The sequence below is a fragment of the Triturus cristatus genome, chromosome 3_2 (assembly GCF_964204655.1).
Source record: "Triturus cristatus chromosome 3_2, aTriCri1.1, whole genome shotgun sequence".
In the NCBI taxonomy this organism is placed as follows: Eukaryota; Metazoa; Chordata; class Amphibia; order Caudata; family Salamandridae; genus Triturus; species Triturus cristatus.
This window is the reverse complement of record NC_140584.1, coordinates 941648862-941673715: the sequence shown is the minus strand read 5'-3', so window position 1 is coordinate 941673715 and position 24854 is coordinate 941648862. Positions and strand designations below refer to the sequence as shown.

The window sequence follows — 24854 nt, the reverse complement described above, 5'->3', positions numbered from 1 at the left end:
TGTGGCTCCAGGGTGCGAGATATGCCCATACAGGGTCATGACTCCAGTGAGTGATATGTACACATATCCTTGTGTCCTCACTGTCCTTACAAGCTTGTGGCATCAGAGTGCGAGTTGTGCCCATACAGGCTAATGGCTCCAGGGTGCGATATGTGCACATATCCTTATGTCCTCAGCGTGCAATGGGTGTGCATACCGGCTTATGGCCACATAGTGCGAGGTATGCCCATACAGGCTAGTGACGCCAGGGTGTGAGATACGCTCATACAGGCTCATGGCTCCACGTGTGATATATGCCCATATGAGCTCATGGCTCCAGCGCGCGAGATATGCCCATACAGGCTCATGGCTCCAAGGTGTGAGATGCGAACATACAAGTTCGGAGCTACAGAGTGTGATATGTGTACGTACAGATGTATGGGTCCATAGTGCGTGATGTACACATATGTTTCTCTAGTGTGCAACGTGTGTGCATACAGGCTCATAACTCCAGAGTGTGATATGTGCACATACAGGCTCAGGGCTCCAGAGTGATGTGTGCACAAACAGGCTCTGTGCTCCAGAGTGTGATATGTGCACATACTGGCTCAGTGCTCCAGAGTGTGATATGTCCATATTCAGACTCAGGGCTTCAGAGTGTGATATGTGCACATACAGGATCAGGGCTACAGAGTGCAACAGGTGGGCATACAGACTCTGGGCGTCCAAGCAGAGTGGGTATGTACAAGGTGACACTGGTGCAGCCGCACTGGGCACTGACCTTGGGAGGGGGCGCTTACCTCAGGTGGAGGGCGCTGTGCTTAGCAATAAATTACAATTTGAAAACACCTACTGCAGAGTTCCTTGTGCATACAGCTTTCAGACAGCAAAAAAATTGTCATAACTCTTGTGATTAATGTTCCTGTTAGAGAGAGGGATTTGGAGTTATGTCTTGAATGAAAAAGTAGCACAGTTGCAAAGAACACATACCGCTCAGATCACAGATCTGTTTTTTATTCAGATAGCTCAGTGGATTACTGCTTTTGTCACAGAGATCCGTTTGTACCGCACTTCATAAGAAACAACCCTAACATAGAACAGTGACAGTTAGAACTGTCCTCAAAGAGCTCCTTACAAACTACAATAAATAGGATGTTTTGTTTTTCCCCAGTATTTCATTATCTCTTCCTAATGTTGCTGAAAAGTGTTTGTTTGGGTAGATATACATTCTTATTAGTAAAGTCAGCCTTTACCAGTGCTTTAAAGCAAATTAAATGTATGTAAGAGAGGGGCTGTGGAGAGACGAGGGGCACTTTTGCCGGGTGAACAAATCCTAGCAGGGGGTTATGGGTGGGAGAGGAGAGGGGCAGGGGGTCATAACTGATTGTCACACTAGCGCTAATACGGGCCCTGCCCTTCATCAGCGCCCTATCCAAAGGAATACATGATTCACTCCCACAGGGTCAAGCAGAAAAATGCGCCAAATGTTAACCCCTTCCACGCCCAGGGGATGAGAGATTATGAAGTAAACACCGGCCGATAAGTAACCATCAGACAAGGCTGCAGCCTGAGTCATGAACTAGTAAGGAATGTGCGAAGCGATGCCCATCCTTATCCACTTGAATCTGACCCCCAACCCTTGAATTAATGGACTGCAGCTTTGGGTTGGAATCTGCTCTAAGAGCTGCTTTCATCTCCACATTGTTGACTCGGGTGATGAGCGCGCAGCTGTCTCCATGGAGTTTAGGGTTTGGGACAATTTGGCGTCATTACGGTAAGGAGGGCAGGAATGAATTCTATAGGAACATCGGATTGTAAATCCTGGCCGGGTGTGTCCTGTTTCCATTCAGATTCTCAACACAATCTGTCCTGGCTTGCAGCCGACCTCCTGTGACCTCTCAGAGGGGACCACGGGCTAGGGGGCAGAGGGCAAGATGCGGCGGTGGCATGGCGCCCGTCTCTGCTAAATGTCCAGATTCCAACATAAACCGCAGTCACTGCCAGCGCTATATCTGTAAAATAAACGCGTCTCACTTACATAGATGTTATTCTTAAACGTATAAAGGTGTACCACTTTTTAAAAACAGATGGCTCCAGCAAGCCGCTCCGTAAACATCGTAACTCACAGCCTGAAAGAGGGGGGAGACAAGCGTGCACACGCTAATAAAAAACATATGGCCCCTGCGTGTCGCAGCTGGCTCCCGAGAGCAAAATGTTCTGGGAGTAAACCTTTCCCTGAAGCTGGGACCTCCACACGCCTTTGGCCAATTGCGTACTAAAGCCAGACGCAAAGGCCAATGGCGTGTAAGCACCACAGGCACGAGCTTCTACAGAAGCTGAAGTAATTCCAAGAAGTCGATTTCCTATGCAGCGCGTGCGCGCTGCCTTAGGCTCGATGTAAAAAGGACAGAAAAATACAATATGCAAGTTTGTTTGGGCACAAACACCATTGCACGGGCACATGGAGAGACATGAGAAAAAATGTCAATTATGTGGGATAACCCACCATCAAAGGCAAAAGATTAATCCTGAATCTGGTCAAAACAAAATGTTGCTGGACGTTCTGAACAAGTGCCAGGTAAAAATGCAAACCCTCTTGGAAAGACGTCGCAGTATAAGCAGCAACAGAAGCCTTTATACTTTCAATGTTCCATCTTTTCCTCTGTGCCTTTACGTGGACCAGATATTTCAACTTGCCCTTCGTAAGCATTCTACAGGTATCTGGTTTGTTAAAGAAATCCGGATGGCCAATCTCTTCACAATTTTTTTTTTAACTCTCTGCATTGAAAGAAATAACATTCATAAGCAACAACACACTCCCCTTGACGTCAGGGCTCTAGTGTTTATCTGGCAATTCCCTGTCCCACCCTCTTCATTGCATAGTGATTGGGGTTATTCCCCATTTACTGGTGGCTGCATCCAGTGAATGCCTACTAGTAGGCCGTACTTGGGAGTTCGCTTTTTACTCTTTAGGAGTTCGTCTTTAAGTGGCCATGGTGCCGCAGCACCTTCAGCAGAGAGTCCCCCGTGGCCCAACAGGCCCGATTCAAATCCGAACTCTACTTCAGGATGGAAGTGTTTAGCGGGTGCCTGGACCGCAGGCAATCACAAGCTCTGGTCCTGTTTGGAGAAATTAGACTGCACGTGGTACATGGGGGCAGTACTTGGCAGAAGCAGACTGTCTCCCAAGCAGCGCTGGAAACTTTCCCCTGTGATTGGAGATGGTTCCAGCTGGCAAAGGCGCAGTAAGCCACTGTTCCCATATGAGGGTGTGGGAGGTTTAGGGATTTGATCTTCCAGCTCCTGACCAAAATATAGCGATAGTGCAACGTCTTCCTCAGTATTCTCCACAGTCCTCTGGGGTCGGTCAGGGGCAAATCACGATGCGTGGGCTTGACCCGCTGGTCACAGCCTCTGTCTTTTTCTGAGCAATGGCCCGAACTCTTGACAAAGTTAGTACCAGCAGCCCCTACCGGCATAAAGGGTTGCAGTGGCACTAAAGGACACAGCTCAAACTCCTCTGTGTAGTCTCCTACACCATGGCGGCCTTTTCTGGCATACAGGGTCACGGTTAAGACAGTCACAAGACTGTTGTGCTTGTCACACTATCACTTCAACGGTGACCTCCTCTTGCATATAGAGTCACTGAAATGAGGCAGTGCTGGCTTGTCAATCCCCACACTGTGCTCAATGCAGACTCTGTCCACGGCAGTCCTCTCTTGGCATTCCGGGGTTGCTGAAACAATGCTGCACACTGGTAACAACCTGATCGATGCACAACCGTATCCTCATACCTCGCACAGTGAGTCCTCTCAGTAGGGCTTCCCACTGGACCTCGCTCCCTTCAAGGCTGTCCTATTTATCCCAGGGAACACTGGTCTTGGCAAACAGGTAGGCGCTGGTGCTCCAGGCTCCAGGGCAGGTGGTCTTGGTTTCCAGGGGTGATGTCCTCTCACCCTGTAGGGAGACTAGCAGGCCTTGGACCCCAGTCCTGGTCATAGACAGAAGTCTTGCAGAGGTTCCCCTTCTCACCCAGCCCGTCTGCCTGTTTGGCAGATGACACATTTTTAAGTCTCAACCTCCCCTTATAGTCCATTTACAGACACCGAATGTGATTTAGGGTCTGAATCGTTGACGTTTTATGTTGAGGTTCTGCTTATTTGAAGTCTACACTTTTCATTCTCTCTTTCCTCCTGAAGGCTGTCTGTCACAGCAGGAGAGACCCCGAAGCTCAGAGTCCCACAACACAGGTCATGGGAGTGACTAGAGTCACACCGAGATGTCAGCCACAGTAATATGTGCATCAAATGGTTAATCCTGGGCTCCTCTACCACTCCTCATGATTCTCTTGTCAGCCTCATCTTCCTTCCTGAGATATATCCAGTTCCCTTCTTTGTGACCTATCACTAAATCAAAGAGCACCCTTATGAAGTGTAAACCGGGAGTCTCTCTTGCTCCTTTTCCTCCACTTTGTCCCACCCAGCTCACAGGAATGCAGCAGTACACAAATCTGTCTGGGGAATTCTTCTACTCCTCATGTCTTTACCAAGCAGGCCTGGGCTTCCCAAAATGGAACCCAGCATCCTAATATACCTTGCAGGCATACTTGCTGTCAGTGTAATTACACAGCACACATACTGACCACTACATGGTATGCTGCTACCACCGTGCTCATACTGCTTAACTCCTGGTGAAGGCAGTGGCGGTGCGTCCATTGGGGGCGTTAGGGCGTTGCCCACACTATTGCCACAGCCCCATTTAGAAGTTAATCGTTCTACTTCTGCCGCTAATTGCAGCAATCAGGACTCCTGATTGGAATTAGCGTCAGAAGTAGAACACGCCACGGACGCTTAAGGGGTGGGGCTGCGGCAGCGGCTCTCAGGGTTGAGTGACAGCAGCGGGCAATACTGCGCATGTTCGTTTTTGTGCTGATCATTTTTACGATCAGCCCGAACATGCGCACTAGCCTTCCCCTTAAGAGACCGAGGGTTGCTTCATGCGCAGCTCCCGGTCTCCTAATGGACAGGGAGTATCCCTGCCCTCAGCCAATCCTGGCGCTGCTGGAGCAGCGTCTGGATTGGCTGAGAGGGGTTGCCAGCCACTCACCCAGAGACGTTGAAGGCGCCAATGCACCGGAACTCCCGGCCCAGGAGCAGACAGCAGAGGCGGCGCGGACCCGCCCGTTCAGGTAAGTTTTTTATTTAAACTTTATTTTTAAACCCCCCATCCCCGCGCGACCTCCCCAGGAGTATTGCGAGCCGCGAGGTACGTTTAAAATTATTATTAATCCCCTCCCTGCGCGCTCACTCTTCCCCCCCCCCCCCCATGCTCTCTCCACCGTTTGTTACTGGCGGCCGCCACTGGGGAGGTCTCCATCTCGGGCTGGTGCCTCTGCACCTGCAACAATATCGATATCTACGCTCATACGGCAGAGATGAAGCCTGTGTTTCTGTAATGTTTGCAGGAATATGAGAGTTGGTTGAGGCGCGCGGCGCTGGGTGCTGCACAAGCGTTCGAGCAAAGGCTCAGGTGTTTGGTTCACATTGTACAACAGTCTCGGACTCTCGGTTCCCTGTGTCGCACACGAATGCCCCTCCAATACTTGCAGACTCAGGCAAAGAAACTGAAGTAAGAGCCACCTGGCGTTATGGGATTGCTGAATGGAACTAATGGGGCCTTTCACTGTCTGCTGTGGCACGAATGTATTTGCTCATTGAAAGCCATTTACGGATTACTTTGTGCAAAGTTTATGCTGCTGAAATTCTCAACATGTCCCTCATGTGTAAGGGCTGTTTACTGTAGGGGCCGTCTAAGGCCCGATTGTGAGTGGGCCGAAGGAGGTGAGGTATTTGCATATACGGTAAATACTTCTCCCGGGAGTTGAGTTAATTGCATGGTTGTGGCAGATACCACCTTGACATGAAGGTGAACACATGGAATCATTAATATTTACCATAACAAACGTTGCACTTTTTTCCTTTTCCAGGTCTTTCCCCCTGATAAATCCCTGTAGGTTGGACCTGCTAACACCCGTATGGGGATAACATCCGGGGTGCAGTAATGAGAGCACATCGGAAAATTCTGATCCGAGCGCAAACTCGCCTTTTCACAGCGCTCTGAATTTACCCTTTGTCTTGTAATCGGGCCGGGGTTCATCTCAGGCCTGTTAAAGTCCTCGCTAATGTGCAGTTACCCAGGACGAGGGGCCGCTTTAGACGTATGTATGGATTCGCCAGGTCCATTAGTTGGAGTGTCAGTGCCTTCTAGTTCTAATTCTCACTCGTGTCTCCCCCACCCCCACCCCTCGCCTGACCGCTTCCAACAGCTACTACCCCCTTCCTGCTCTGGCAGCATCTCATGTGTTCTGTGGAGACATTCCATTAGTTGCATTGTTCATGTATCAAAAGCATACCACGCTAAGGAATGACGATTTGTATTTTACTGGCATTTGCTGATCTAGAATATAGTTCAGGAGCATGTTGAATTTGCTCAATAAGGGAAAAGGATTTCAAATGTATTTGCTTTATGACCTTTATCATGATTTTTCTAATTTATTAATGTTTTACAATGATGTATACGCTGCGTATGTGTTTTTGTTGGTATATGGATGACCTTAGGCACCTAAATAATCTAGTGTTCATGTGCAGTGCTGCGAAGTTTGAAAGATAGTGATTTCAGACGCTAAACTCCAGACCTTTACTACGGATGGCACGATTCAGTCTCTAAAGAAGAGTTTGGGATGTTAATCCTTGTAGGTCGGCACTGCTGTTTATGAGCTGGAGTATTATTTTCATCTCATTGACGTTATTTGAACATTCCTGGGGTTATACAAAAATAGTTTGTAGGAAGAAGTGTGCAGCTGGAGTCCTTAATAAGGAAGAAAAAAATGTATGACTTTGCTGTTTAAATATTATTACTCTTTCGGTACAGCGTATGGCAGATCCTCTCCCTGGCTGAGGTTCTAGTTGAATAGATACAAATACTTCCTACTGTTCCTAGCGTTACCACTATTGATCGAAACTAATTCACATTTCGCAATGACCACGCTTGGTATGAGATAATCAATATGACATGAAGGTCCATGAAACCCATCCGAATCACACTTTGGTCCTCGTGCAATAATACTCATCCCCAACTTTTCCACCTCGCCGCTTTCAAATGTCACCAGCCGCCACTGGGTGAAGGTGGTAGCCTTCCACCACTGGGAGGGTAGTGGTTTGTGTGCCCCTCCTGGTCCAAAACAACCGTAGCCCGTGAGCGAGGCTTATGGCATGGCGCCCATTCATGATCTGTGTTTGCTAATAGCAACAAAAATCTGCTTTAGGGATCCAGACAATGGTACAGTTGGGCACTCCGGTCAGGGGTGCATGTCTTTTACCATGTATACCATGTAGAGGACTTTTTCGGCCCAACATGTATTAAGCAGGTTGATATGAGCAAGTCATATAAATTCCTCGGTATGTGCTCAGCCTTCTTGCTCACAGAATAAATTACATGATTGAATATGACAAATGGGCATCCTTATAGACGCTAATAAATACACAGAAGAAAACATCCAATATGATTATAAAATGCTAGGAGCTGAACCCAAGTCGTAATACCGTGAAGAGACAAACAGGAGCAGTGAATTACTTGAATTAGAGATCTGTATCACTTTAGTAAACTATCCTATGTTTGACAATTGATAATAATAGACATTATGTATGGACATATGACTCGTATTCTTATACAGTATGTCTGGGATACGTTACACCTCCCATTGACTACTACCACCACCATCCTACTCCAAACCCTGCTTACTAAAACTAGTTTATTCGTTTTTTTTTCTTTCACAAAATTCAGTTCAACATAGTTAAAGTGCTGGAGTTTCAAGATAAAGATGCATTACTTGCCCCTTGCCTTTTAAGCATCAGGAGAAAAATCTAATAAATAACAAACAAATAATAATAAATAAGAAGATTTTGTTGAAGGTATTCTGGTGGAACAGTTGCTATGGATATACATTTATCGTTTTAAATGTAATCTTCTGGTAGAGCGAAGTTACATCATTCGGCACATGTTTCACCATCTAAGGCACAATAAGATTGGGAAGGGCGACCATATTACCAAAGATGTCATCATGACGCCCTTTATCTAAACTTGGGTTTAATTTGATATGTCAGTGCCTCTACAATCAGGCGGTCTGTTAGTTATTTTTGATCTGCTGTATGCGTCAACTGGCTTTAAACTCGTGGCTGCAGGCAGCAGGCTGCTCTCTGCAGTGACACATTTTCCCACTGAACTATCTTTCTAGTTTATGAGCATTAGCATTTTACTGCAGTGCTTTTTTACCCTGTTAGATGTGCCCAAGGCTTCTGCTTTGCAAATATCCTCTGCAGGAGCCTGTTTTTGACCTCATGGTCACAGGTTCAAATCCCCGTGGGTCCACTCAGCCTTACATCCTTCAGAAGTCGATAAAATGAGTACCACTGAGTTGGGTAACAGTAAACCTCTGTTATTCAGCGCGAAGATACCCTTCTGGGTGAACGTGCGCTTTACAAATACACGTTATGCTATGGTATATTGACAGTAAGGAAGGAATTCACTTCTGTTGGAAAATACAATATTTTTTTTCCATATAAGGAGAAAGAAAAGGAAAACGCTGGAAAGAGACCAGCCAAAACGTTATATTTTGTGGAAAGATAACGCTTACTGAGCTATCCAGGCGTAAGCATAACTTCAGGATGAGGAAATTAAGGGAAGGTATTTAACACTAAACTACACTTGCTGTATTCAAAATTTACCAAAATAACAAGTGACCTCCAATGAGAGACTCGTATTACTGAAGCTCTGCCTAGAATTAACGGTGTACACTCTATAATACAGGCACGCATTTCGGCTGCTATGTAGCTGCAAGCTGTATATGACAACTTCAGCCAGAACTTTTAATATTTTTAGCCAGCTGCAAAGTATATATGTTAAAAGTAAAACTTTGAGTCCCAAAACACAAGCTGCTGCTGGCTAAAGCCAGGACGGCTGAAGGTATCACGCATTACTTAGCAGCCATACAGTCTGTTTTAAGGTTGATGTTACTGGGCAATTAATAAAGGACACTCAGTTCCCTGTATCCCCCTAGTCACTGACGAAGAAAAACATTGAAAGCCCTTTTCAAGACAAAGTTAAGATGCTCCTTCTCTCGCCGGACGCTGAGTAGGCGTTTGACAGTTAACTGGGAATATCTCAAATAAACACTTGCCAAGGGAAAGCTGGGACCATGATTCTGCTCTTTTATGCTATCTTACTTTGTCGCACCATCTTTCAGACCTTATTTTGTTAACATGGGGGACATGCTAGGTATGTCCTCTCCCACCCTTTCTATTTGCTTTAAGCATGTAATCTCTTACAAAAGGTCCAATCTATCCTCAACATTACATTAGGAGACATCAAGCTTAAAATGGTGCTGTTCGTGGATGATGCTCTGTGCTTCCTGACTGGCCTCTGATTTCCTGGCAGTGCTGAAAAATGAACTCCATTATTTTCAGCAGATATCGGGGCTTACAATTAACCTTAAGAAATTGGAGGTTATAGGGGTGTGATGAGCAAAAGAGGAAACCAGGCAAGCAATGCTGGAGGGTAAGTTTGACTGGGCTACAGATGCTTTTAAGTACTTGGGAATTGTACTACCTACTAATCATACATTGACAAATTATACAAATTCGTGCATTGCAATAACTAAACAAATCGCTACAAACAAATACAATACTAAGAGAAACAGGATCCCAACAAACAACTAATCCATCCACACACTCATTCATACTCAAACCAAATTCATACAGCGCCACGGATCCACACATCACACTAATATCAAAAGGCAACCTTAATATACATTGGGGCCCCACCGGCCTGAGTTTCAATAGACAGTTTTGTAAATATTCAAATTAATATATAGTAAAATTTATGGTTTCTGAAAGCATGATTTTGGCAAAACTTCGATCAGAAGGGTGGGGAGCCCCATTCAAAGCGCCGCCGCGCGTTTAGGTGAGACAACCCCCCCAAATTGGAGTACCACCGTCTTCAGGACACAAGGGACAAAAATAGTGATAAGGGATCTGTACAAATATAAAGGAACTGTTCAAGGCAAGGGCTCTCAAGGTGAGGATTAACGAAAGACAAGGCAACAGTCCTAAATTCCAAGCCGAGCAGGGTCATAAAGGATATCAAAAAGGAAATCTTCAAAGGTGTTCAAATATTTCAGAATAGAGCAGCCGCTCCATTAAACGTGACTCTAGTATGCTGACAGAGGGCTATGCGGAGCGGGAAAACTGACTTAAAAATAATTCTTTTAGAGCAAGTCAAAATGATACCACGAACGCTTGGAGGATAGAAAAGGCGCCAAAGACAGTCAAACGACGTCCTAATGCGGGGGTCACAGAAAGCGATCCGAAGCTTAAAAAAATGCACAACTGTTAGATTGGGTCCTCTTACTGTTCTTTAGAAATGCTGACTTATCATTGGTGAATACATTTAGTAGTCCCTAGTCCCTCCAGGGCAGTTTGGGCTGCCCTGGAGATTGACCCTGCTACATGAAACCTTTCGCTATGGGCCATATGTTTTCCTTCAGTGCACTACTTTATCTTCCACTCTGTCCTCGCTGCTGCTACCAGTTCACTTAATCTCCATGCCCTTCCCAGAACACCTCCTGCACCTCGCAGCTTGTTTGTATTCTAAACAGCTGCTTTTCGCTCCCTCTCATGAGCTGCTGCTTTCCTTTTATACATCGTAGGGTGAAAACAATAAATCTGCGTGTCCCCTCTTCCCCCAACATTGAGACGTTGGTCTTCCTCACAGGAGCCAAATAGGAAGCTTATGACACAGGGCAGTGGGTTTGTGCCCTTAGTGAGACTCCAATGCACCCTGTGGTCTCGACGCAGACTCTGAGAACATGGGCTACTGTGAGCTTGGTGATATTTGTACAAAATATTGCAGACTGTGCGCAAATATTAAAAATAAAACACGTGATCGTTATTGGTTATGTCATTCAGCGCCAAGAGGCCCTACCGACATACATCACGGCAACCAAAATATCCACGATTCGGAACTAATGCGAAGCGCGGTAGCTACAAACATCAAATATTGCGTTCACTTCCAGGTCTCCCACACTCCCTCCCTCCTTTTATTACCCCCATTCACCTCCCCTTTTCACAGCAGATGACAACCCCGATTCCACACAGCAATTATCATACCGTGACACTGTCTTCAGCAGCACCCGGGGGAGATATTAACAGGCGCTCCTAAGGGCGGGCCCTTTCACTTTTTTTTTTTAATGCAGATTTATATAGCGCAAACTCGACCCAAAGGTATTTGAGCGCTTTACATGAGCACCGGTTTCGTTACACAAGGACACATTCAGGCACGGGGAGATTAAGTGATTTGCCCAGAATCACAGGATGTGAAAGCGACCCTGAGGCTCGAACCTTGGTTTTCAGCACCAAAGTCGGCAATCTAGCCTTCAGACCACATCCTATCCCCACATTCTGCAACAATGGAGGCCGCTCACCTTGTACTTCAGAGAAAAAGGCAGGGCTGCTGGGATGGGATCGGCGGACTAGGGCTGGCCCCAGACACTGTCCTATGGGCACTGAAGACATGTTTGTGGCATGTGAAGGGGTTAGGGCTAGATCCAGACACTGTCCTATGGGCACTGAAGACATGTCTGTGGCATGTGATCAAGGGGTTGGGGCTAGCTACTGACACGGTACTGTAGGCATTGAAGGCATGTCTGTGGCACGTGATGGCTGTGCTGGGGCTGGCACCAGACACAGTACTTTGGACACTGAGGACATGTCTGTGGCATGTGATGGCTGGGCTGGGCTGGAGCTAGGGACATTACTACGGGTACTGAAGACATGACTGTGGCATGTAAGGGGGCTGGCTCCAGAGAAGCTTATTTTGGTGAAAAGTTTTGATGTTTTCGGAGGTGGGGGCCCAACTGCCTTGTTCCGTCAAATGACATTGCCCCCCTACCACCCTCTCTCATTTGAGGCAGCTTTCTCCAGGGGACGTCTTGTGGAACAAAATCCCCAGCAGAAGTTGATGCAATAACAACAGAGGCTTGTTGTTAACGTGCAGGTCTACTCGCTCTTGTATTAGAGGAGTTTGCCCAGCCTTTTGTCCTCCAATGTTGATAAAGCGACTAACGTCTAGTGGGTGATAAACAACACCTATTGTTTAAACTATTGCAAAACTGTGAAAATAAGCATAATTTGTTATAAAGAGGATCGAAACAATATAGGTAATGATTGTAACAACAAGCACAGTGTAAAAAAACATAATTTATTATACAGAGGACTGCAACATTATAGGTAATTATTGTAACAACAAGCTTGATGTAAAAATAATAATTTATTACAAAAAGGATCACAATAATATAGGTGGTACTTGTTATATTAATAATAACGGTGTGCATACAAACCAAATTGTGTCTCATGGTTCTTTAGACAGCACGAGCCATCGATGCAAAACTCGGTTGCGCCCATTTTAACGACTTAGTTGGAAAAACAGACCAAGCCGACCCTATCAGGTTTGAACCTGTGGTACATTTTTGAATCTAGAACTGGCCTCTTATCAGGACACCCTCCATGTTGGATGGCCCTGGTAAAAATTCCAGTTGTCAATTTGCAAATGGCTTCTATCTGATCCAGTTGCATCCGTGGGTTCTAGGACAGTAAAGTACCTGTAAAGAACTCAAGAAACACGTAGAACGACACTTAGAACTTCAATCAGAAACCAATAAAAAAAACATTATAAAAGGTATCCACTTCCGGAATCCACCTGGGTTCCACTGGGAAGCAGTTCACTGGATCTCCAAAAGGTTGCAGAGCAGCCAAAGCCTGGATCCAGAGGTCAGCGGTTGTAGCTGGGCAACAGGAACTTCCACCAGGGGCGTTAACAAAACCAGCGCAGCCAGAGGGCAGACTAGATCTTGCTAGGCCTGGGGGAGATTTAGAGCGCAGATTGTTTTGCACAAATCTCTCATATCATATCTAGTGGCGATTCCTCATTCTTAGTCCTCTAGACAGTGCTGCTACCTGCTACCGTGGTTTTGTTGGTAATTCCTCATTCTAAGTCCTCTAGGCAGTGCTGCAGCTGTGTCTGGTCACAGTGGTAATTTCTCATTCTAAGTTCTCTAGACATTGCTACAGCTGCTTCCGTGGTTCCAGTGGTAATTCCTCATTTTAAGTCCTCTAGGCAGTGCTGCTAGCTGTGTCTCTGGTCCCAGTGGTAATTCCTCATTCTGAGTCCTATACACAGTGCTGCTAGCTGATTCTCTTGTCCCAGTGGTTATTTTAGTCCTCTAGGCAGTGTCACAGGTGTGTCTCTGTTACCAGTTGTAATTCCACATTCCTAGTTCTCTAGACAATGCTGCTAGCTGGTATCTGGTCCCAGTGGTAATTCCCCATTCTCAGTCCTCTAGACAGTGTTGCAGCTGTGTCTCTGGTCCCAGTGGTAATTCCTCATTCTTAGTCCTTTAGGCAGTGCTGCAGCTGTGTCTCTGGTCCCAGAGGTAATTTCTCATTCGTAGTCCTTTAGACAGTGCTGCTAGCTGCTTCTCTGGTCCAGTCGGTAGTTCCTCATTCTATCTCCTCTAGGCAGTGCTGCAGCTGTGCCTCTCTTCCAAATGGCAATTCCTCATTCGTAGTCCTCTAGTAAAAAACATAATTTGCAACACCAATAGCTCTATCTTTCACAAATACGGGACCGATTGCATTGCAAACGCTTGTTCTTTTTCTTTCCTTCATCATGGATTTTTCTGATTGTTCGCGAGCTGATCCCTCCTTTTCTTTGTCTGATTTATGGATGTATGCCTGTCTCCTGCTGGTCACATGAACCTGTTGTTTGAAATTAATTTTCTTCTGGCTTTCCAATTATGCTGCTTCACATCCTGTTTCGTAGCAAAAGCAGAACAAGATGTGAACATAAAAAGAAAAGCTTATCAGAGTCCCCCCTTTACTAGAAATCCTGTGCAGTAATTTTCAGTAACATGTGCTTAAGCTTGAAGGTAATATAGGGCCCTGATGTTTTGTTATTTGAAGTGTATATGTGCCTTATCTGCCATTAAATCCACGTTTCTGTGAATCCAGGTGTGCCCCCGTCCCCTTTGCGGGGATACAGATACTATTCTTTTATAAGTACCCTGCTGTCAGGTGTAAGTGGCTGCCCTTAGGGGCAGGCGTAGGGGTCTTCCAATCTCCTTTGTTCCAGCGCAGCCAGAAGGTGCAGTGTTTAAGAGCTGGTAATGGTGCTGTGGAAGCCAGTTCTGGGGTCTGAAGTGCTGACCCCTCTGCTGGCAGTGACTGTTTGGGGAGAGTGAGCCATGCGTGCCTATGGGGTGAGAACTCCCGAACACATCTACATTTGTGCATTAGACGATCGCATCGATGCAAGATGTGGATTTCGCGCTCTGTATGTTAGGCGCTATGACCAATGTCGAATGTCACCCACCCAATACGTACACTCACTTTCCTCTCTCACTCTCTTTCTTGTCCTGTTTCTCACTGGGCCTCTGGATCACGATATACTTTTCTCCTTTGTGTTCTCTTCCCTCTTTTTCGCCATCTCCCTTTTCCTTTCTCATCATATTTGTTCTTGTATCTCTCTTTCTCCCACTCCTATCCCTTTTTGTAACCTACACTCTCCCCTTTGTAGTTAACTTTCTCTTTTTTCTGTTCCACACTGTTTAGTTCTTATTCTTTGTTGCTATATTTGTCGTTCTTCTCTTGTTCTTTATACCTTTCTTCATGTAAAAAAATTTCTCTCGCACCACCTCCTCTTTCTACATCTTTATTTCTCTTGAAACCTTTCTCTTATTTTTCTTGCTCTCTCTCTCTTATTGTCTTACCTTTCACTTTTCTCCCCCTCCGTCTGTCTTCATCTAAGTCTCCCTCTTCCAATGTTTTAAATCGTGTTTTCTGAGCATATCTTATCAGGCATTATGTACGGATAGAAAAAGTATGAGACCAGAAAAAAAATTATATCTATATGTATATGACAATAAATGTATGTTTATGCTTTACATATATGTGTGTCCTAGTGTGTAAATGACATATGTACATAAGTGTCTGTATTTGGGTTTATGCTTCTTAGAATGATAATACATGTATGTCAGAGTTTGTAAATATGATTATAGGGTAGGTACCTGTACCTATGCATAGGGTTTTTTAATGTTTTCTATAAGGGTTGAACAACCTATTTAGATTTTAAAAACAAACAATTTTTTTTTGTCACTGCATGTATATTCAAAGTTGACAAAACTAGGTATGCTTGGGTATGTAGATGAGATTATCTACATGTATGGATTTATTCTTCTGTATATAAGGATAAACGTGTATATAAAAATTACACAAAATAAGTCTTATGTATATTTATGCCCAATATACAAATCCACACAATCCCGCTCCTTCTCCGGAAATGCCCCAAACATCTGGAATGCCCTCCCCAAAGACATGCGATGCAACCCTTCCTACATCAGTTTCAAGAAAGGCCTCAATATACACCTCCTCAATAAATACTGGGAGCCTTAAGCATCGCCCTGTATTCAGCCTCCCCCTTCCACTTTTCTGGTCCAGGTCTAACGCCCTACCTTCCTATTGTCTCCCTTCCCCACCCCCCGTCTGCCCCCTACATCCCACTGGCTCTACGTTCTCCCTTCCTCACTACTCTCATCTGCTCCCTCTCCGAGTCCTTCTCAACCCCCCCCCCCCTCCTAACATATTTCACCCCCATCTGCCTCCCACCCCCTTCTACACATCTAACTTCCTTCCTATGTGCTACCCTCATGCCCATCACCATCCTATACCATTATATAAAACCTAATCTCCCATCTCCATGCTATAAATGTTTATAGCTCGTGCTCGATCTGTTCATTCGATATGTGTAAATTTATACTGTTTCTCTTTTGTTAACTTGTTTGTATTCCAAGCTGTCGAATTATTGTTTTACACTGTTACCACCTTCATACTCATGTAAAGCGCTCAGATACCTCTGGGTCTAGCCAGCGCTATATAAAACCTTAAATACATATAAATAAATATGTCTGTCCATGTAAATATTATTACATGTATGTACATATGGGTATATATAAATATGGAGTTATGCCTTATATAGAGATATGTCTATATATAATGTGTGTATGTATAGATGCATGTAAATATTTAGGTTTGCATGCATATCTGTATACATCCACTAACCAAGCTCCGAAATATGGAGAAAGTCACGCACACTCCCAACAAGTGAAGTATCCAGTAGGGTTTATTCAAGCAATGCAGTCCACGCGTATCAACACCAAAAGTGTCTCAACGCGTATCAACACCAACAGTGTCTTGATCATAAGTGAAAGTAACAAGTAACAACAGACATTTAATAAAAAGACTGGTGCATAAACATAAACAAAGGACTGTGAAGTGAAAATAACTGCAGGCGCCATTTTGTAATGTCATCCATAATAAAAAAAGTATGGTCAAGGACAAATATATATGTGATCATTTGTAGCACAATGCATGCCTACTCAGTGGTGTAACATAGGTCCCCGCAGCCCCTGCGGGGCGGGGGGCCCCCAAGCTGCAGGATCTCCCTCAGCACAGCACCCTGACCTGAGAGCTCCTGATTAAAACAGGAGGAGGGGCCCTCCATGCACCTTGCAGGGGGGCCCTCAAATGTCATTGTGCCACTATGCCTACTAGTAGAGATGATCAATCCCTCCCCACAGGCTGTACACAGAGTAGAGGGGCAGATAGCATACATGTTCTGACAAATCATTTCATGTGACAATGGAAAGTAAACAGTCTAGAAAAATGATTCATCATTGAAATCATTGCTACTCGTGCAGCATATATAACTCCAGTTTTACTGCACAAATCCTATCCTGTGGCTTCATTACAACAGAGATCATAGTTGTCCTGGTAATACAAATGAATCAACTGTATAACCTATTCTACACAGGATCTCTTATAAAATAAAGTCTCAATTTGTATAAATCAAGAAGACATTATGACCGTCCAAGTGGGCAAAGGTACAGCAAAAAATTAAGCCCAAGTGGGCAAATGCAGTGTATAATTGTACAGTACACTAACAAGGCAGCAAAACCAATAGCAAGGAAAACACAGAATACATCCTTGTAGCAAAATTCAGTCACCCAGGGTTGCACATCCCACTCATGCCAGACATTATCATACATCTCCTGTATACTAAAACAATAAACCAAACTCAAGCAGAGTAATTAAGGTACAATGCTTAGCTTTTATGATCACGTTGCATCTCCGCAGTCATCCCTAATAACACCTGTGTGAAAAATTATAAAAGCGGGTTAAAACGAATATTTTCAAAAATAACACATGATGACAACATACTAAAGATAGCATGCAGAGATGGCAGGTAATTACATCTATTAGCCTAAATGTCAGCCAATTCCTCGTCCAATCCTGCAGGGCGCAGTGTATTGAACCTGATTATATAACTCGATTCCAACCTGCGAAGTGTCAGCACTCTGTCACCTCCCCGGATGTTAGGGGGGGACTTGATCAAACACAAAGAAGTGTAGGACGCTGCTGTTGCTAGAATGATGTTCTTTAAAGTGTCTAGCAACCGGATATTGTTTATACTGATGGATAATAGCCCTCATATGTTCCAAAACACACTTTTTGGCCGTGTGTATGGTGCTGCCAGTGTAAAACAAGTTGCAGGGACATTTTAGGGCTTATATACAGAAATTGGAATTGCAAGACAGCCCTTTTTGAATTTTAAACTCCTTTGTAGTGTCTGGCATAATGAAGGCGTGCACCTTTTTGCTGGACTTGCATGCTTTGCAGTTCATGCACAGTTGCATAATGCTTTTTGGTAACTATTTTTCTGCAGAGCATGTCCTTCAAGTTCCTGCTTACAAACGTGACACTGTGCTGCATGGGCACATATTTAGATCTAACATCTTCAGTGTGAGGAATATGTCAATACTTCTTTAAAATGCACCTTACGTTTTTGGCCTGTTTGCTGTAGGTAGGGATTAAATCTTATTTGTTCCTCTTCCTCAGGTACCCTCTTAGGGGCTATCACAAGGTTTCCCCTCTGATCTTATCTACTTTTGTCACAGCTACTGAGTGTTTTGGAATCATACCCTCTTTAACGAAATCTGTGTAGCATCACCGCCTTCTCATCTTCAAAAGCGGTGTCGCTACTGCAGTTCCGTCTGGCCCTAATTAGTTCCCCATATGGGATACTGTGAATCAAGCTCTTAGGGTGGCTGCAGGGAGCATGCATCGCACTGTTGCCAGCAGTTTCCTTGTGGAATATTTTGTTAGTTTTGTGTGAATTGCGAATTTCCAGTTTAAGTTCTAAAAATTCCAGTGAAGTAGTATCAAGTAGTATCAATATAGCTGGGTAAATTCAGATTCAAATCGTTGATGTTAAGATCTTGAACAAACTCGATAGCCAGTTGCTCCATCCCCCTACAGATGACAAATATGTTATCAATATAGCACGCCAAGGGCACCACATGTTTGTCCTAAAGATGGAGAATAGACCTGACCTGCTGTTCCCACCAGACCATGAACAAACCAGCATAGTGCCCTAGGTTTGGTGGTAATATTGACCATCAAAGATAAAGAAATTGTTCCTCTTAAAAAAAAATCATTCCCGTCTAGGATCATTTTATTGTGTAACATATACAATAATGACCTCTCAAGAAATGACAACTGAGATGGTGGGGAATGCATGTGTATAAACTGCTAACATCTAGGCCTTTCAGGAGAAAATCATCCTCCCAAACACTTAAATAATCCTAAGGAAATCGCCATGGTGTCTCACATATGATTGGAGGGATTTCACCAGAATTGGTATTCCTCTGACTCAAGTAGCAATTGGTCCCGCCAATACATCAATCTGTCCCAGTATGTTCTATTGGCTGTATCAATGTCAGATTTATTACATGTTGTATAACATGCACTATCAGATAACGGCCTGTGCCCCTCAGCTAGGTATTTCTCTTTAGACGTAACAACAATATTGCCACCCTTATCTGAGTTACGAATCACAATGTCATCCCTTGTCTGCACTTCAGTAATGCCCTATTCTGTGCAGTTGTCAGGTTGAAAGATTTGTTATTGTGCCTGAACCTGAGGTTCTTGAGATCCCTAATGACTCCTTTCTCAAAGACGTCAAGACTGTCAAAAGGCACATATGGCAGGGAGGGGGCACATCGGGAGCGAGGTGAAAGACAGGAAGCACACTGACATGGGGTGGGGAGGGAGGGGGGAGGGCCGGTATGGGCCGGAAGCTCATTCTCCCGGTTGTTGACTGGTAACTTTATGTGTACTAAACATTCTTTGGCCGTGGAGGAAGCGGGTTTGTACTGTGCTGTTGCTATGAAAACAATAAAAAATGTTTCAACAAAAAAAAAGACTGTCAAAAGGCACAGTAGGCAAAACACAGATTTAGGGCGGAACCCACTTGGGCAGTTTAAGTCAAGCGGGATCCCTAAGTTATGCAGATTTAAAATAGTATCTTCATGACACTCAGTGAATTCGTCAAGATCACATAGCATATGCAGTTGATCAATATCACCAATACTTAGTTTGGAAAGTCGACAAGATAGTTCTCTCCCAGGGGACATAGTATTGTTCTTCAGTTCAAACCATTTTTTCAGTTTCAACTTTCTAGTAAAGTTGAACACACCAATGCAACTCTGAGTGTAATAAATGACGAAGCTGGGGAAAAAGAAAGACCTAGGGAAAGCACATTCACATGTATTTGGGTGAGGGGAAAATCCGGCAAATTTACCACGTTTAATCAGGTTCCATTATTTTGTTGTGGTTACCTGTATACATGTATATATTATTTTTTTATTTAAATTATTCTACATCTGCCTTTCCCTTTCTGACAATAATGGATTCTTAAACATGCTTTCTAAGCTACTCCCTTTTTTATTTTCAATTTATCCAACTTACAGGCACACATATCCATCACTCCCAATACCATCTCAGATCTACCCTTTACTAATACTATTCACTTAATCTATCCCTATTCAAAATACTATAGTAAATGCATGAGATCTCAATAGCACAGACCTAACACAGCTCATCAGTCAAGGAAAAGGAAGCTCACATTACTAATCTACTACCTGTTTACCTCTAACCTTAGGTTCTGAATTAGTGTGTTAGTTGCTGCAAAGTGCTCGAGTGGCTCGTCAGGGGTTGTAAGCACTGCATAAATACAATTTACGATTGCAAATTAAACATAAAGAAGGGTAATGTAGTGTCTAGCACTTGAAGACATACCTTCAACATATGTTAAAACCTTATCACACTGGCAGAAATCCTTCAGAACGCGAGAGACATTTCAACATAAGATTTAGTAGACCCCCTCATTACTGTGCAGTGTAATCCTATATGACAAATTTTCTGAACAATTTATGGTGATCAACACAAATCATGAAGTAAAGTTTTCAACGTCACTTACTATTTGTGGTAATTAACAGTATGTCTCATTCCCGATCCTACTGTAGATTTCATTTCTTCGCATTTAATGTATTAATTGCTAGAAACAACATGTCAAAGTATTTTAATTGGCCCCTTGAGCACTTCTCTTGTTTGTTTACCTTGTTTCGATCTGGAAACTTGTGATGGGTATCGGTTATTTTTTTTATACAATTGTACTAAATGTTAGAGGTATTTCTATGGCCAGTCCAGTCTATCAAATTTACTGTGTGTTGCATACATTTTTATTCGGTCTAATATTTTACATGAATTGATGTTGGTGCGTGTACACACTGTGTTTATATTTTGGCTGCAATAAATATTGTGGGATTTGTCCAGTGCATTCAGGTAGTGTTGAAGCTCCCAATACGTTCTTGTCTTACAGATTTTGCACACCACTGTTTATAGGTTTCATATATTTCTCTGCAATAAACTAGGTCTTAAAAGCAAATTCTCGGTCGGGGATAAGTAGATTCTTTGGGTAATTGAACATGCCCGATTAAGGAATCTACGTGGTGACGTTGAATTGTTACACTGTCGGAGCTTCCAGGGTTGATCTTCTGTTTATTCCTTTTGGATAAAGTTTATCCCGTTTAAGACTGTGTACTTTAATGGCTTGTCTCTGTTCTTTATCGATATAGCCCTACTAGTTAGACCATTGTTTTACAAGACTCTTCTGTCTCGCATCTTGTCCATATTAAGTGTGCTTGCGGTGTGTGTACATTGAGTTGGCTCTTTTGAGTTAGTCTTTTTCTCTCTCATATAATTGTAATCAAAAAAAGGGTTACATGCCCATTATATTTTATATTGATAACAGGAAATCAAGTTGACGAATTGACTACACACTGGAGTGGGAAAAAAGGACAAATGGCAAAGTTTGGAAAACTATATATTGAATAACAAGGTTGTAAGAAAAGTATGCTATGGAGCAAGCAGATACAGTCCTGTAGTTGTAATCCATGCAGACGAATGAGCCTAACTTTTTTATCTTGCATGTCATAGGGTAACCCTTGCTATCAAAGACTACTAAGTCACTAAATAAGATGGACGTACCTGAAACTTCACCAGTACTGGGGTGAAGCTGTTTTCTTTGCAAAATAAAATGTGAAACGCCCCATTACCAACAGATTCTAAGACGTACGCATGTTATAACTTCCCACCCTTCCCAAACCTGACAGCCATTTGATATATATATATATATGATGGAATAAACCTGATCACTACTACAACTTGGATGTGTCGTTTACTTACCTGAGAGCGCACGTATTTTTGTACTTTGACGATAGTTTCGCCGGTTGCTTCGCCGGCGTGTACGCCACTTTCCAAGGGTGCCAGCTGTCCGGAAGAAGCGTTTGCGGATTTTGGATATATATATATATATATATATATATATATATATATATATATATATATATATTTTTTTTTAAAAGAAACCTTTATTTAACACAAGAAAATATGTACAAACATGGGCCTACAACCACAGGGGCCAGCCGCTAGTGTAAAAAGGATTACCAATGACAAAAATTACATATCAAGTTCAATAATTAAGACATGGGCAGGTCATACGTGAACAGGGTTCGAACGTCCCCAGTACCCATCAGATCAACAAGAAGGTTTAGTTTTCTGTTTGTTAAAACAAAATAAACAAAATGAAACAAAAACAAGGCAAAGATTCCGCTATCGCGAGCATGTGCCCTCGCAGGCGGGGGACAGTAACAGTGACGCATTATACTATACCCCAACTCACGTCGAGGAAATCGGGGGGGGGGGGGGTCAGGAAGAAGGCCAACTACCATTCGTATAGTTCAGTAAGAACCGGGAACATCACAGCTAGGGGGACAATGGTATGTCTAAGGTGACCTCCAAGGGGGGGGTGCAAATGTCCCCGCGATAGGAGTTCCACGGGCCCCATATCCTGCTCCATGCCTTAGGTTTGCCTCTAGCCACATAAACCGTCTTCTCTCTGAACATACACCAGTCCATATTTTCCTTCCATGTCGACACCGTGGGCGGCCTATGGGAGCCCCACAACTGTGCAATGTCCCTCTTGGCAATCATGTTGCCCAGAGTAACCCAGCGCTCTTGTTCCACCCTGCAATCAGTCGGCTCTCATACATTCAACACACATTGCCGAGCCTCGGGACACAGCGCCACCCCCGTCACCTCCTCCATTACTGCATGCACCGCAGCCCTGAAATGCACCACCATCGGGCACTCCCAGAGAATGTGAAGAAAAGTACCAAGAAGACCACAGCCGCGCCTACACAAACCATCAACCGAATACCCCATATGGAGCAATCGAGGGCCAGTAACATAGACCCTGTGTAGTATCTTCAACTGTACAAATCGAAGGCGAGCCGGTATGGCCACCTCCCTCGGTGAAGCTATCGTGGCGGTCCAATCCTCGTCATCTAGTTCCAGACCATCGGCGATCCAGACCTCTCTCAGATGTGTGAGGAGGTCCGCACGAGTGTTGATCAATTTTCTATAAATCAGGGAGATGGTACTATCAGGGAAATAACCATCGAGTATGCGGTCCTCCAACGGAGAGGATTCAGGGATAGCCCCCGGAGTCGGGAAAGCCGAGCGCAATGCATGGCGAATCTGCGCATAACGAAAGAATTCCCTGTCATGCAGCTTGTACTCCACCTTTAGCTCTTCAAACGTCTTAAAAGCACCCCTCGCCCAAAGATCACTCACCCGAGAAATGCCAATCATATCCCATTTCTCAAAACCCTTCGTCCTCCACAGGCCGCCCAGCCTATCTGAAGCATAGAGTGGGGTCGGGCGAGACAGACGGCCCTTCCAGCCAGTAGCGGCAGTGGCACAGTCCCAGGCACGTACAGCTGAGTTCGTGGGACCCGTCAACTTGACACCGCCAGACGTAGAATAAAGCGCTCTATTGTAATCTCCGCCTGGCAACAGTAGTTTATCCATCCCGTAGGCAGGATTCACAGCCGGGCCGTACGTCCCATGATTCACCGCCACCAGCTGGGACGCCCAGTAGTTCCTCCGGATGTCCGGGAGAGCTATGCCCCCGTCATACCACGGGAGGGTCAATTTAGCGAGAGCAATCCGCGATCTTCCACCCCAGATCAGCTGTCTCTGTAAACTCTCTACTTCACTAAAATACCGCGCAGGCACCACATCTAACGTATTCTGTAAGGCATACAAGAAACGCGGAAGAGACCTCATCTTGAATAAGGCCGCCCAGCCGAGCGGCGAAAGTGGAAGCTTCCGCCAGCGAGCAACATCGGCCTTCAGCCGTCGGAGCGGGGGCAATAGATTCCGAGCATAACGAACCGCAGGGTTCAATGACATATAGACGCCCAAATATTTGAATCCGGAATGCGATCTCGGGATTGGACACCCGCGGGGGAGAAGAGGGGGATCGCCGACAAGCACATAGACGCAGGATTTCAACCAGTTAATAATGAGCCCAGAATTGCGACCGAAGGAGTTTAACACATCAAACAATACAATCAAGGACCTCCGCGGGGATGTAAGATAGAGCAGAATGTCGTCTGCATAGAGTGACACGCGATCCTCAAAGGTCGGTGTCCATTGAATACCTTTCAAAGAGGGCTCCCACCGCAACCATACCGCAAGGGGTTCCAACGCGAGAGCAAAAAGAAGTGGGGACAAGGGGCAGCCCTGCCGCGTGCCTCTACCAAGCACAAAGGAGTGAGACACTCTACCGTTCACCACCACCTGCGCCAGCGGATCCTCATATAGCAACTTCACCCATCCGATGAATCCAGGCCCGAAACCAAACTTAGCCAGCGCCGCCCAGAGATAGGACCATTCCAGCGTGTCAAACACCATTGTGGCGTCCAAAGACGCCAAAATAGTAGGCTCCTGTAAAGAATCCACTCTCGCTAAAACTCCATGGAGGCGCCGCAAGTTCTAAGCGGTGTTACGATGTGGAATGAAATCAGACTGATCCGGATGAACCAGGTCTCCGATAACTTTAATCAGGCGGTTTGCCAACACCTTGGCGAGAATCTTTGGTTCAGCGTTCAGAAGCGATATAGGTCTATATGACGCACAGCGATCGCGTGGCTTTCCCTCTTTATGAATCACCACAATAGTGGCAAGGCGTTGGTCACGGGGAAGGGAGCCGACATCACGGGACGCAATAAACATCTCCCGGAGATACGGCGCCAACTTATCAGGCCGAAGCTTATAAAGTTCGATCGGAAGACCATTGGGACCAAGAGCCTTACCGGAGCGAATCGCCAAAGCTATCTCATCACTTGTCAATGCGGCATCCATCAAACCCCTTTCCTCGTCAGAGAGACACGGCAACGCGATATCTCGCAGCAGTAGGCGAGAGTCCTCTTCAGGTCTATCAGAGACCAGAGAGTACACCTC

The 24854-nt window shown here is 44.8% G+C and overlaps 1 protein-coding gene across 4 annotated transcripts in view; it reads left to right on the top strand.

Moving 5' to 3' along the window:
* BCAS3 (BCAS3 microtubule associated cell migration factor) overlaps window positions 1-24854 on the top strand; it is a 3636180-nt gene that overhangs the window by 7109 nt on the left and 3604217 nt on the right. The gene's annotated exons all lie outside the window — the stretch shown is intronic.